Source organism: Rattus norvegicus, chromosome 19, assembly GCF_036323735.1.
Source record: "Rattus norvegicus strain BN/NHsdMcwi chromosome 19, GRCr8, whole genome shotgun sequence".
NCBI lineage: Eukaryota > Metazoa > Chordata > Mammalia > Rodentia > Muridae > Rattus > Rattus norvegicus.
The window spans coordinates 27,019,737-27,033,532 of NC_086037.1; the positions used below are offsets into that span (position 1 = coordinate 27,019,737).

General features: G+C 46.8%; 1 long non-coding RNA gene across 1 annotated transcript; it reads left to right on the forward strand.

Annotated features, from left to right (window-relative positions):
- Positions 1 to 5,268: 5,268 nt before the first annotated feature.
- Positions 5,269 to 11,740, forward strand: LOC134483559 (uncharacterized). The gene is made up of 2 exons (XR_010060374.1): positions 5,269 to 9,837; positions 10,144 to 11,740. It is a non-coding gene; the product is annotated as an uncharacterized LOC134483559 (long non-coding RNA).
- Positions 11,741 to 13,796: the final 2,056 nt, after the last annotated feature.

Consider the following 13,796-nt stretch of genomic DNA (forward strand, 5'->3'; position numbering starts at 1 on the left):
CACCATGTCAGTAAGTGTGTGTGTATGTGTGTGTTTGTGTGTGTGTGTATGTGTGTGTGTGTGTGTGTGTGTGTGTGTGTGTGTGTGTGTAGTCCCTAGTGAAAACTGTCGAGATACATGCAGACTCATGCTACTACTGTCCCATGGCACCTTGCAGGGAACCCTGAAATGGTGGCTACTTTAATACAGTCTAAACCGGGTGTGCATGGTTTCTGTAAGGTCACCACTACAGAGAGCAGGAAAAGCTTCAGTAGTCACATGGATGTGATCAATCAGTGTTAGTCATGCCCTTCCAGCATGGTAGACTGCAGGTTGTCTGTCCCCAGCACTTTGCTCTCTTGTGCCCAAACAATGCCAAGGTCAGGGCCGTTGAGCCGTGAGGCAGAGGCTCACCACCCTCAGTGCTGCCTAAGACCCCTAAGACTGTCTCTTTTGGGTGTGTGCGTGCTGGACACTCATGGATCCTGAGATCTCCGCAGCTGAGGTGAAACAGTACCGGAGCCATTGCAATGTGGGCACACATTTGGTTTTGGAGCTGGGCCACTCTTTGACTTTTATTGAGTGGAGAGACAACTGTTGGCTGAGCCTTTGGTGAACCGGATGGCCCCTGGCCACGTCAGCAGTCAGCAGTATCAAAGCTGAGCAACCAGTGTTTTATGTTTCATTTTGTCATCGCTGGTCAGTGTTCTGATGCCACAGCACATGGCTGGTCTCAATCTCCCCATGTGGCCACAATCCCTAATTGATATTGCCTCCACTTCCCAAGTGCCACTGGGATTTCTGTAGAACCCCTAAGGCAGCAGCAAGCAGGAGCTCCTGACTATTCCCTCCCTGCTCTCTGGATCTGCAAGTCGTTCTGTGTACATATGGCTATTCCCTCATATACTCTTGATGCCATGATACCTTAATAAACACTTGAATCATGCCCTGATGGCCAGTTTTCAACTGCTACCTGACACCATCTATAATCGCCTGGGAAATGAGGGACAGTCTGGATCAGACTGTCTTTTGAGCATGACTATGCGTGACTGTCTTCGTTGCTGTGGGAGATGCCAGGCAACCTCTTTTCTGATCCTAGAGTCCCTATACCCAGCCACTTGTCCCCTCTACAGCCAGACCCTACTTCTGCTCCTAGGCACTGTCTTGGACTTCCTTCCCTCAGGTGGCTTCTCTCCTTTGGTTGCTACAGAAACCTGTTATGAGGAAAGGAACAGGGAGTTAAGAGTTCAAAGCCATCTTCCCACTGATGTTCTTTCTCAGAGGTCAGTGGGACACTTAAAGAGTTTTGTGTATACATTTTATTAAGCAAGGGACAATCATGCATCAGACACAGGAAACTAACAGCACATCTACTGGACCTCCTTCAACACCTGGGCATCTCTTATGGCCTGTGATTCTGTGTGCTGAAACCTGGGGACCAACTTCCTGTGGGGTTTCCCAGGGTGACTATGCACATTACTACACTGGCGTAAATCCTCAAAACTCAGAAACATCAACAGGACTGCCACAGGAACGGTTCTACATCAACAGATACCACAGATCAGCAAGCAGAAGCATGGGAGGGTGGTGCTGTGGCTCACACACTTCTCTTTCCTCACTAGGGCAGGTGACCCGCTGAAGAAAACAAGGGGGCAGCAGGATAGAACAGGAAAACTACAACCCAGTCCTTGCATTAAACACCCAAGCACATTTAGACTAGAAGAGAGAAGTTTGCCAAGAATGAGGGCCACTTTGGACATCCATCATCAATAGCCCTGGCTGTCTAGGCCAGCATCAGATCCAGCAGTCTCCAGGCAGCTTTCCGCCAGGCCCTCAAGGGTGCTAAGAGCATTAACCATGAAAAATAGAACAAGATCTCTGCCTCTTGCCTGACTGACAGACAAGCATGTGTATGCCCTGGCTATGCTCACGCTGGGACCCCTTCTAGATATTAAGATATAGAGACCTGATAGTTGATTAGGACCCTGTTCGAAAAGGAAGACACCGGATATTTCCCTCTGGCATCCATATGTGCATGCATGGTTGTACAAGCTGGTAGAATCTCTCTCTCTCTCTCTCTCTCTCTCTCTCTCTCTCTCTCTCTCTCTCAAAGTTTTGAAGCACAGCAGAAGAATCTCTGGGACTCTAAGCCTGAGCAACCTCATCTGTGAGCCACAGCTTCTGTGTGAGAGCTCCTTTGTGTGAGAGGGGTAGGGTGACTGAGGAAGTTTGCTGGTGTCCATCCCTGGCCTGCATGTGCATGCATACAGAGACATGGACACATGCACATGCTGAGTACCCCTCATCCAATCCTGAAATCTGAAAACATTGAATTTCAAATCCAGGCATTCTCCTAACCTACACCTTCCCTCAGGAATTGGAGATGAGGCCTTGCAAGAATCCTCAACCAGTGAGACTGGCCCAGACCTTCTGAGATCCATTCTGCCCCAGGAGAACACAGCAGGTGGTATCAGGACAACACAGAAACTCAAGACTCCAGCCTGATGCAGGGACCGCCTGCTGGGTTAGAAGACTCAGCATCAGGTTCCTGAAGGAAAACATCACCTCTGAACACACAGGGTCGATGTGGCTATGCCTTCAAGGCATCTTCAGCAGCAGCTTAAATGGACTAGAAATGACTATGGGAATCTGCCTGCAGGGTGATGTGAGAATCCTTTTGCTCAGGCTTGATCGCTAGATGTTGCCACAGAAAACCTTGAACTCTTCTTGGAGTACAGTCCAGGCAGAGGCTGAACACAAAACATTCTGATTATGAACTGAGTTTAACAGATAATCCGGATCCTGAGGGCCACAGGCCCAAAGGTCTGCACTGCAGGGGTGAGGCATCACTGCAGGGATGACCACACAGTGCAGGGGTGAGGAGTCACTGCAGGGATGACCACACACTGCAGGGGTGAGGAGTCACTGCAGGGATGACCACACACTGCAGGGGTGAGGTGTCACTGCGGGGATGACCACACACTGCAGGGGTGAGGTGTCACTGCAGGGATGACCACACACTGCAGGGGTGAGGTATCACTGCAGGGATGACCACACACTGCAGGGGTGAGATGTCACTGTGTGGATGACCACACACTGCAGGGGTGAGATGTCACTGCAGGGATGACCACACACTGCAGGGGTGAGGTGTCACTGCGAGGATGACCACACAGTGCAGGGGTGAGGTGTCACTGCAGGGATGACCACACACTGCAGGGGTGAGGTGTCACTGCGGGGATGACCACACACTGCAGGGGTGAGGTGTCACTGCAGGGATGACCACACACTGCAGGGGTGAGGTGTCACTGCGGGGATGACCACACACTGCAGGGGTGAGGTGTCACTGCGGGGATGACCACACAATGCAGGGGTGAGTTGTCACTGTGGGGATGACCAGCAGTATCCCAGCCTTGGCCTGGGAATAGCCATTGACACCCACACTTTCTGGGGCAACATTGTCTCCTGAGGATAGAGTCAGGCCAGGAGCAGCAACTGATGTTCACGAGGGACAAACTTTCTTCACCTCCTGCCCATGCTGGCCCTAGGATCTGGGCTTTTTTGGTGACATGAGTGCTGAGCCTCCCAGGTAGATGGGTTTTCAGGGGTCAGGTGGTGATTGTCACCAAAGATATCCATAAGGATAAGTCATACTGTACTAATTCCCATATTAGATCCCTTCTCACAGGTCACAGAGGCCATAGTGGGTCCTAAATGTGGAGTCAGGTTCCTGTGCACTTTTGAGGAGACTGGTCAGACATTTAGGCTTCGTGATATTTTGTTGGCATTATTTTGGGGGGATTTTATTTTTACTGTTGGGGCCAAACCTGGGGCTGCCATGTGGAGGGAAAAGCTTTGCCAAAGCTGTAGATCATCCCTAATAATAAACTCCTGAATTCTCCCAATCCTGGAACTATCTAGGTCCCTCACATGATGCAACCTTTGGGGCATTCCTCACATAGAATCATGGGGTGGACTGCATCCCAAAGAGAGACAGTGGGAAAAATTCCCCAGTGTCTCCCTGTGGCTGTGACGATGGGAGTGCTGACCAGTGGAATGCAGGCCCCATGTGAAAGCCTTTTGGTTTCTACTTGAGTGGAATCTTCACCATGCCTTTTTTTTTTTTCTAGAAACACAGGTTGCCCTGGAACTTACAGTCTTCCATCACCCTGACTCAGTTTCCCATGACTGGGATCATAGGCTTAAATTACTATGCCCATTTTTCTTTTTTGTATTTATAAATCTGCTAAAAAGCCAGAAGGATCCAGAATGTAAAATGGTGCGGTCCAAGGCATTTCCAACAGGGGATTCTTGACCTAGGAGTATCCAGACCAGTGTTTATTGTGTGGCTACTTCATTCCCATAACAGCTTATATTTGACAAAGAATTCCAAGTTGTGATATCACTGGGCAGCAGGTGATATCCCATACAGCAGGACTGACTCAGGTTGTAATTAAGGCTGGAGAAACTTACTAGGACCCTGGTAATCCTACTGAAAAGAAAATTATACGAATTCTAGGTTTAAAAATATAAAATGAAAAGAGTTAGCCCCAAAAGCCACAAACTCAGGGCTAAGCCCTGCCGCCAGGAATAGCAGGCCATAAAGATAAAGAAAAGGAATGCAAGAACCAGCTCAGGCTATCGAGGACTGAGCCATAAACCATCCAAAGACATCCCCCCAGCTTACTCAGAGTCATACTTTAACCAGATGTCCTCCAGACCCTGATAAGCCCCTACTTGTGCTCTTCAGCCATTGTGTCCTACAGAGAGCATTCCAAGAAACCGGACAGCCCAAGCCTAACCAGAGGTGTTTCAAATACAAATGCTCCATCAGTTTTGACAAACGTTTAAAAATAATGAGGACCTGAAGACCCTACCCTTCTCCTGATTTAGTAGCTCTGTTCCAGGAACCAGGGGGCCATAAAACCTTCTGGTGTCCCCTTATCTCCTGGAGCCATAAAACAATCCTGTAACTTGTGGTACATTCCCCTTTGACATCCCCCATCCCCTGGTGCTCACAGCCTCTGCCTTTAAATACTCTTTTTCCCAGCCTCTCGGGGCCGACACCTCTGTCTCCTGCGTGGGATACGTGTCGGCCCGGAGATCTCTGTAATAGGTCTCCGTAATAAACCTCGCCTTTGCTTATTACATCCAAAATGGTCTCTCTGTGTCTAGGGTCCGCGATTTCCCAAGACTTGAGTAAGGGTCTCTCTGCGTGGGATCTTTCATAATGGGGGCTCGTCCGGGATCTGCGCGACTACCCCAGACTCCGAAGACCCCTTGGAGGTGAGTTGGATGTTTGTCTGAGTGTTTCTGTGTGAGCGGCGCCGCAATTGTCAGTCTGTGTCTGTCTCTGTTTTGGTTCCGCCGTGTGTGTATATATGTGTGTCTTAGTACTGGTCAGTGTTAAGAGGGCAGATGGGTATTCCTGCCCTGTGGTAAGAGGGCAGATGTGTGTTCCTGCCTTGTGCTGAGAGGGTGGATGTGTATTCCTGCCCTGTGGTAAGAGGGTGGATGTGTATTCCTGCCCTGTAGGAGAGTGGATGTGTATCCCCACTCAGTGCAGCTGCCTTTGTGGTCCGTGAGGACCCCCTGGCTGCGGAAGGGGGGACGCCCCGGGCCCGCAAGGCTGCAGCCCCTGGAAGACGTTCCACGGGCGGAGAACAGTCGGGAGAGCCCGGCTATGGACAGTCAGGAGGACCTGACTCTGGTTTTCTGGAACAAAGGAGATGGAATGCTCCTTTTACCTAGGCGGGAGTGGACGAGGAATCCCACTCCGTCAGAGGTCGAGTTCGGCTGCCTATTTAAATATAGGCACGGACAAGTGTGCTTAGTCGTTAGGACAAGAGGACACTCTGGAATCCTGTTGGGAGGTGGAATTAGATGGTCCATCTCATCCCAAAAGCAGCTAAGGTTAAGCTGCAGTTTGGGCCACGTACTGAAGGTACCAGGCATCTGTGAAAGTTGGTTATAAGATGCTTTGTCTTGATATTGTTTGTCTGGCTTGTTTTCTGTGGTATTGTCGAGTGTCTTTTTGGCTTTTGTTTCGTTTTTGAATTTTGGACTGACGACTGTGTTTGAATTTGGACTGACGACTGTGTTTAAAATCTTGGACTGATAACTGTGTTTGAAATCATGAAACTGTTTGCTTTGTTCGTCAAAGAGTTTTACTTGGTCCTCTTGGTGCTTAAGTTAAGAGTTAAAAATAATTTGCTTGAGAAAAATTGTTTTCTGCCAGGGAGTTTTGTCTTTCTCTCTTGAGCCTCCTCCCAAGGAGAGAGGCGCCACCCTTTACTCCCCTTGATCAGCCTAGCTGCTGTTAACAGTTGTGTAAACAGACATTAACAAAAGCCTTGAGGAAGAAACCGCTCATAAATAAAAAAGTTCCCCAGATTAGGCCTCCGGTATGAAACAAGTATAGTGAGTAAGAAACTTAATTTTATGGACCCCGCTCTAGTGGCAGTGTGTTGGTTGATAGCCAACGTTAATTTTTAAAACATAGTGTTTTATCTGTGCTTGTGCTCGCAGCACACAGTAGGGGGGAGCGAAATTAGCTGCGGAGCTGCTGCAGCGAGCATGGGGACTTCTCAAGTCTCACCCAATTTTTCTGGCTCTTCAGGAGCTGTTTAAAAGGAAAAGGCTTAAGATAAAAAGAAACACTACAGAGAGATTTTTTAGTAAATTGCTACACCTTGGTTCGCTATCTCTGGGAATCTCACGGTAGACAGCTGTGATAAGCTGGGGAAGATTTAAATTTTGCCTGGGAACAAGGAATCTTAAAGGCGGAGTTTCAGCCGGTATGACACTTAGTGCATAGCTGCCTAAAAGATCAGAAATGCTGTCAACAGGCTATAAAAAAGGGACAGGCTGTGTTAGAAATGCTACATGAAGAATGATCTAAAAAGGCTAAAAGTGAGGTGGGAGAGGACTCTAAGAAAAACAAGAACAAGAAAGGAATTTCTGCTTTTAGTGACCAGACCTTCAACTCTTGCTCACAGAAAGAGGGTGCTCATTAAGAGAAGTTCTTTAAGGAGCCTGCCTTATCTGCTGGCCCTATTCCAAGAGAGGAGCCAGTCTCCAGCATTAAATTACTTTTCTCACTGGTCATCATTAGCATGGAGAATGCCTTTGATCCTATCCCCACAGCAGCCAGTTCCTGCCCCTGTGGTAGAAATGTCCCAGGATGGGGGGCAGAGAAGCCCCTAAAATAGTTTCAAAGAATCTACAACAAACTGTAAAGAACTTTGTTTTGTTTTGCCAGTTTGAATTTAGAATTCAGGCTTTGGCTGTGGCCGAGGTCAGGATTAATGTTTTCGTTTCCATGGGCCCTTAGCCCACTGAGACAGTTTGGTAAAGGACTACTACTACAGTCCTGATATTCAGAGACATGGAGAGAGCTATAGTTTTTTTTTATTAAAGGTTGGTACTATAGTATTAACAATCTCTTTATTAGATATAAGAGACAAGAAGCCCCAGGTGAACTGGTTACAATTCTTTTGTCAGCTGCTTAGTATCTAACACTCAGGTTCTATCGTCTCTCCATCCTTTTATTATTAGTTGTTACTGAAAGCCTAGTGCCATTTAGAGGATGGGTCTCTTGAGTGATAAAGCCACTGAGCTGGCACTAAAGGAAGGTACTCCTTAAGGGAAAATCTAAGTCCAGAGAGACAACCGGTAACAGATAGACTGCCCCTCTGCTCACTTTTCTGTTTCACAGACACAAGGTCTTTTTGTCCCAAGAAAGCCTCCTGGCTTAGCTGTGTGACTAAATGCTATTTGCCCTCTTCAGTGGACCTCTATTCTCAAGATTCTCTTGTTTTCTCACCATCCCATTTGAGATGCTTGTTAGTAACTGTTACAGGTCTTCTTTACCACCGAGGAAAGACAAAATCCTACTAGAGGCCAGAAAAAGTGTTCCAGAGATGGATGGAAGGCCCTCACTTCTGCCTGCTCTTTTCAGACGCCTAAAGGTAGGGAGTGCCAGGTCTGCCGCCAGGCTCCAAGGGTGGGTCTCTGAGGGGCTAAAAAATGCCCCACCAATCTGGCTAAGATAAAGAAAGGATATGAAGAAAAAGTTACAAAAATTTAAAGGGTTAAGTTAAGTTGCTGAGAGTTAGTACAAGTTACAGAGAAAGAGGTAAAAAGAACAGAAAGCTAAAAAAAAAAGAGACAAAAAGAAGAGGAAGTTAGAGAGATAAAGAGAGATAAAAGACGAGAGAGGAACATATACTGGCCACAGTAGTTAGGGAACCTAGGAAGATAGTACCTGGCAACAGAAGAGAATTCCTGACTAAAGATCAGTGTGCCTAATACGAAGAAAAAGGATATTGGGTCAGGGACTGCCCCAGAAAGAACAAGAGGGGACACTGGAGAGCCTCTTGGTGCTGGCTATACACAGAGATAGAAGGGAAGCCCGCCCAGTTGTTTTGTGGATACAGGGACCCAATGCTCTGTGCTCCTATGCCCCCCTGTGGGCCAATATCCAAAGACCTTGAGTGCAAGGAGCTACTGACAACGAACAATACTTATGGACTGCCCGAAGAACAGTGGACCTTGGCGTGGGCCGGGTAACCCACTAGTTCATAGTCATCCCTGACTGCCCCCATCCCTTGCTCATGAGAAAATTGCTCTCCAAATTGGCTTGCGTGGGCTGAAATGGCTGGATGAGGCCATGTGTATACATATCTATAGACTGTGTATGTGGAGCTTAAGACCTGTCTCAGTACACCAGTAACTGATGCTGGGAGTTGAATGGCTTAGTGCTTTTCTGCCTGAAACACACCGTTCCTGCCAGCATGGCACTAACAATTATCACCCAATCCAGGACTTAAACTGTGATAGAGTGGCTGATAGAGTGTCCCTAAAGATGGGACCACTGGTCAGCTGCCATGGACTAGATTCTCCACCGGTTGGGGACAATCTGGTCACCTTGCTGCCCAATCCGGACCTGGAGCCACCACAGCACGAGTGTCAAACACTGACAGAAGCACATGGGTGGAGGAAAGACCTCTGCGACTGGCTGATTGACCCCTGCTGAAAGCCGAGGACCTTGTCCACAGATGGGAACAGTTCTCTTCATGAATGAAGGTCAGAGACAAGTGGGTGCTGCCATGGTGGACAACACAATGTCATCTAGAATGGCTGAACCTCTACCCCCCCAGCACATCAGCGCCACAGATATCTTTGCCATCTCTTAGATGCCCTGATGAAGCCAACAACTGTGAGTACTATTCATTGCCCAGGAAAACAGGAGGGAAGAGATTCAGTGACATGGGGCAGTGACAAAACAGATAAAGTGGCTCGGGAAATGGCTATACAGGAGCCTATCCTGGTTACAGGCCTGCAAGAGACAGCCACTGAGAACTAGGATTAGACTAAGGGATGGCCTCACTTAGAAAAGGCCCAAATTGCTTAAAAGATAAAGGACAATGGCACACTTGAGGGGAAGCTATACTCCCCAGAGAACAAAGAAAAGACTCACTTTGCCAAATAAAAAAATAGACTCATTTAAGAGATAAGAAGTTTGTCCAAATAGTTAAAATATATATAATAGACTTTAAGATTTTAGCCAAGAGAGACAATAAAAAAGTATAAAATACGTCAATAAATAAATGCTTAACAAACAGGACAAAGAGACCTAGAGAGTTTAACGAAAAGTCGAAGTGAACTTCACTGAGATAAAACCAGAAAAATATAATCTCCTAGTGCTTGTAGATACTTTTTCAGAAATAGACAGAAGCTTTCCTCACCAAATGAGAGACGGCCTCTGCAATCATCAAGAAGATACTGAAAGAAATCTTCCCCAGGTCTGGAATGCCCAAGGTAATCTGGTCAGACAACGGTCCTACTTTCGTTGCCAAGGTAAGCCAGGGTGTGGCCAAATATTTAGAGGTCGATTGGAAATTACATTATATTTACAGACCTCAAAGTTCAAGACAGGTAGAGTAAATAAACAGAACTCTAAAAGAGACCCTAAACAAATTGACCATGGAGACTGGCACAGACTGGGTGACACTCCTTCCCTCCTGCTCTCTTCAGAGCAAGAAATACCCCTTCCAAATTCAGCCTTACCCCCTTTGAGATCTTATATGGGGCCTCAGCTCCCCTGACTGTATTAGATGATGTTACTGAACCAACATGTCATAGTAATAATGATTTGTGTGCCAGGCTAAAAGACCTACAGGTGATACAGAAAGAAATCTGCTCACAGCTGACAGCAGCCTATGCCCCGGAGACCCCTGAGACATCCCATCAGTTCCAGGTCGGAAGCAGCTACACTGAGCCCAGACACTCGATCCTCGCTGGAAAGGACCATACCTGGTGCTGCTGACCACCCTGACAGCCGTCAGTTCTCAGCCCTCACCAGCCGTGTACTAGCTGTTAGGGCTGAGAGCTGGGACCTAGAGGGAAATTTAGTCACGTTTGTCCTGGGTTCCATCGAGATAGGTGTGGGGATAGGCTTGATTTCTATTACAAATGATGTAACATTACATATGTTAGTACTCCTAACACTTCTTGGGACTGTGCCTCAGGGATCACAACCTATATAAGTTTAGAAGTTCTGAAAGACAGTCATGACCTTGGTATATAGGTTTAGATAGTGTCCAGATAGAATCCTGATGCCAAAGACTTTTTAGCTGACCTCCAAGAATACCTAACCTCCCTCTCAGAGGTAGTCCTTCAAAATAAAAAAAGATTAGACCTGATATTCCTTAAAGAAGGAGTCTGTGTGCTATACTGAAAGAAAAATGTTGCTTCTATACAGACCATTCAGGAGTAATTGAAGACTCCATAAATAAACTTAGAAAAAGGTTAGACAAAAGACAGACAGAAAAACACATCAGAGATAGTTCGAGAGCTAGTTTAGTAGATCTCCCTAGATGACTACCCTACTCTCTGCTACAGCTGGGCCATTATTAATAATTTTCTTGGTTTTAGTTTTTGGCTCCTGCGTGACAAACAGGTTAATTGCTTTTGTTAAAAATCGAGTGGGTGCTGTGCGGTTGATGGTTGTGAGACAACAGTACCAGTCAGTTAGGACAACTGGTGAGACCAAATACGAGACTTGATATCAAAATTCTAAGATTAGAATTATTTAGTAGGAGAAGACGGGAATGAAAAGAAAATTATACGAATTCTAGGTTTAAAAATATAAAATGAAAAGAGTTAGCCCCAAAAGCCACAAACTCAGGGCTAAGCCCTGCCGCCAGGAATAGCAGGCCATAAAGATAAAGAAAAGGAATGCAAGAACCAGCTCAGGCTATCGAGGACTGAGCCATAAACCATCCAAAGACATCCCCCCAGCTTACTCAGAGTCATACTTTAACCAGATGTCCTCCAGACCCTGATAAGCCCCTACTTGTGCTCTTCAGCCATTGTGTCCTACAGAGAGCATTCCAAGAAACCGGACAGCCCAAGCCTAACCAGAGGTGTTTCAAATACAAATGCTCCATCAGTTTTGACAAACGTTTAAAAATAATGAGGACCTGAAGACCCTACCCTTCTCCTGATTTAGTAGCTCTGTTCCAGGAACCAGGGGGCCATAAAACCTTCTGGTGTCCCCTTATCTCCTGGAGCCATAAAACAATCCTGTAACTTGTGGTACATTCCCCTTTGACATCCCCCATCCCCTGGTGCTCACAGCCTCTGCCTTTAAATACTCTTTTTCCCAGCCTCTCGGGGCCGACACCTCTGTCTCCTGCGTGGGATACGTGTTGGCCCGGAGATCTCTGTAATAGGTCTCCGTAATAAACCTCGCCTTTGCTTATTACATCCAAAATGGTCTCTCTGTGTCTGGGGTCCGCGATTTCCCAAGACTTGAGTAAGGGTCTCTCTGCGTGGGATCTTTCACTACCACCCTGGGGCCTTTAGATAGCCTTAATCTGATCTTCCCCCCTGTGCTATTAATCAATTGCTCTTGAAGGTAGATTTGAATTTACAGTCACTGTGAGGCAGGAGAATTAGGACCCTACAGTCACTCTGGGCTCCATAGGAAGAGCCTGTTTCAATAGTAAAAGAGGTCACCTGTGAGTTCTTACTGTCTTCCCTGAGGCCTTACTGCTGGAGTTAGACTAGCTGTCTCACCAATTGAAGTAGAGGGCAGAATGCTGGTGCCTTCTATAGTGAGGACTAGTGACAGATGGTCTATGGAAATTCTAGAAAGGTCTACAAGTATTTATGTCCTGTGCATGGGAACTGCTGGCTTCCCTGTGTCCTTTGCCTTTATTTTGCAGTCCATGGGGCACCTGGAAATGTCCCCAAACCAGGCTGTACACAGGGCCTGTCCCGTGACTCTCACTTGCGCTCAGAGCCTGCCTGATAGTCATAGGTCTGACAGAGCCCTGACACCTGCAGAGACCACTATAAGGGACCCTGCAATCCCCATACTGCCCATCAGTGTCTATAATGTCCCTATATGACACTGAGACAGTCTAAGCTCCTTCCCATCTTTATGCTGCATCAGAATCTGACCATTGCTACATTTGCTCCTCTCATACCCACACTAGAAGCCCTGTACCCACACTAGTCCCAGCTGGCCTGTTGCCTACTGACATCTCATGGACTCTGCCCCAATATTCCCTCTTTGCCTGGGTCCCTGCAACTGTGTCCAGTTCTGCCTGCTTCCCTGCCTCCCCTCTTCCATTTTCCAAATGGCCACATTGACACATGGGTTTCTGGGTCTCCCACTCCTCGGATGCTGGGAACAGGTTCATTCTTTGCTGTTTGAATGGTTGTCCTAACACTGGAGGACCTTGCTTCAAGTAGTGGCAGTCAAACCTGGTGCTGATCGTGTCAGATCTGTCCAGGCTGTCTGTGTGACTGTGGCAATGCGCCTCTGTTTTGGCTGAGTGTTATTTACCTCCCTCATGGCCATGTGATAATCAGACCATGAGCATGTTCATTGTTTGGAAAGAAGGGTGTGGAGGACATATGCTCCTCATCCTAGCATTAGTGGAAAAAAGACATAGGCAGATGATGCATTCTAGACCATCCTGGGCTATAGAAGCTCTGCCTCGAAGAATGCAGGTGGAGCAGGGCTGGGGTTCAGTTGGTTGTCTAGCAGCCTACCACATTGAGCAGGCACTGCTCAACCACCTGTACATACACATCTCCTGAGATCTCTCTCCTAAATGGAAGGTGATCGTGTCCACCGAACAGCACATGCCCTGGAAGGACAAAAGCTACCTACAGGAGCTGTGGTGATGACTCCCAGGTTAGAGCATCTGCTGCTCTCTCAGAAGAACCATATGGTCCCTAACAATCATCTACAATGGGGAATGCTATTCCCTCTTTTGGATCATGAGGGAAATGCACTCAGGAGTGGCCCAGACATACATTTGAAAAAAAAAGATCCATTGAGTTAAATGATAAAAATAAATATAATCAGCAACAATAAAAAACACAGCATATGAATGATCAAGTGAAACAGCACCTATAAAAATCTATTTCCCAAAATGACGTTGATGGTCATTATCTTTGTGGTTTAATACTAATGCTGTATTGTAAGAAAAACTTAGGCACATGGTTCACCATTAGGATTATTCTATATTCCTTTGTGAAAGTTGTCATTTTTTCTGCAGCTCTACAGGCATGAGTGTGTGTTACTCAATATCTGGTGCACACAGTCAATAAGGAATGTGTGTTGTAGACTGATATAGACTAGGATGAGCAGAACACATGACAGCATGGATACAGTATGTCAGTGATTACATCATAAAGTGTGTGTCCATAAAAAAAGTCACATTATCCACACAAAAGACACTATCACCCTGTGTACACCTTGGTGGCTTTGAATTCCCTATTTACCCATGCTGCCTGGA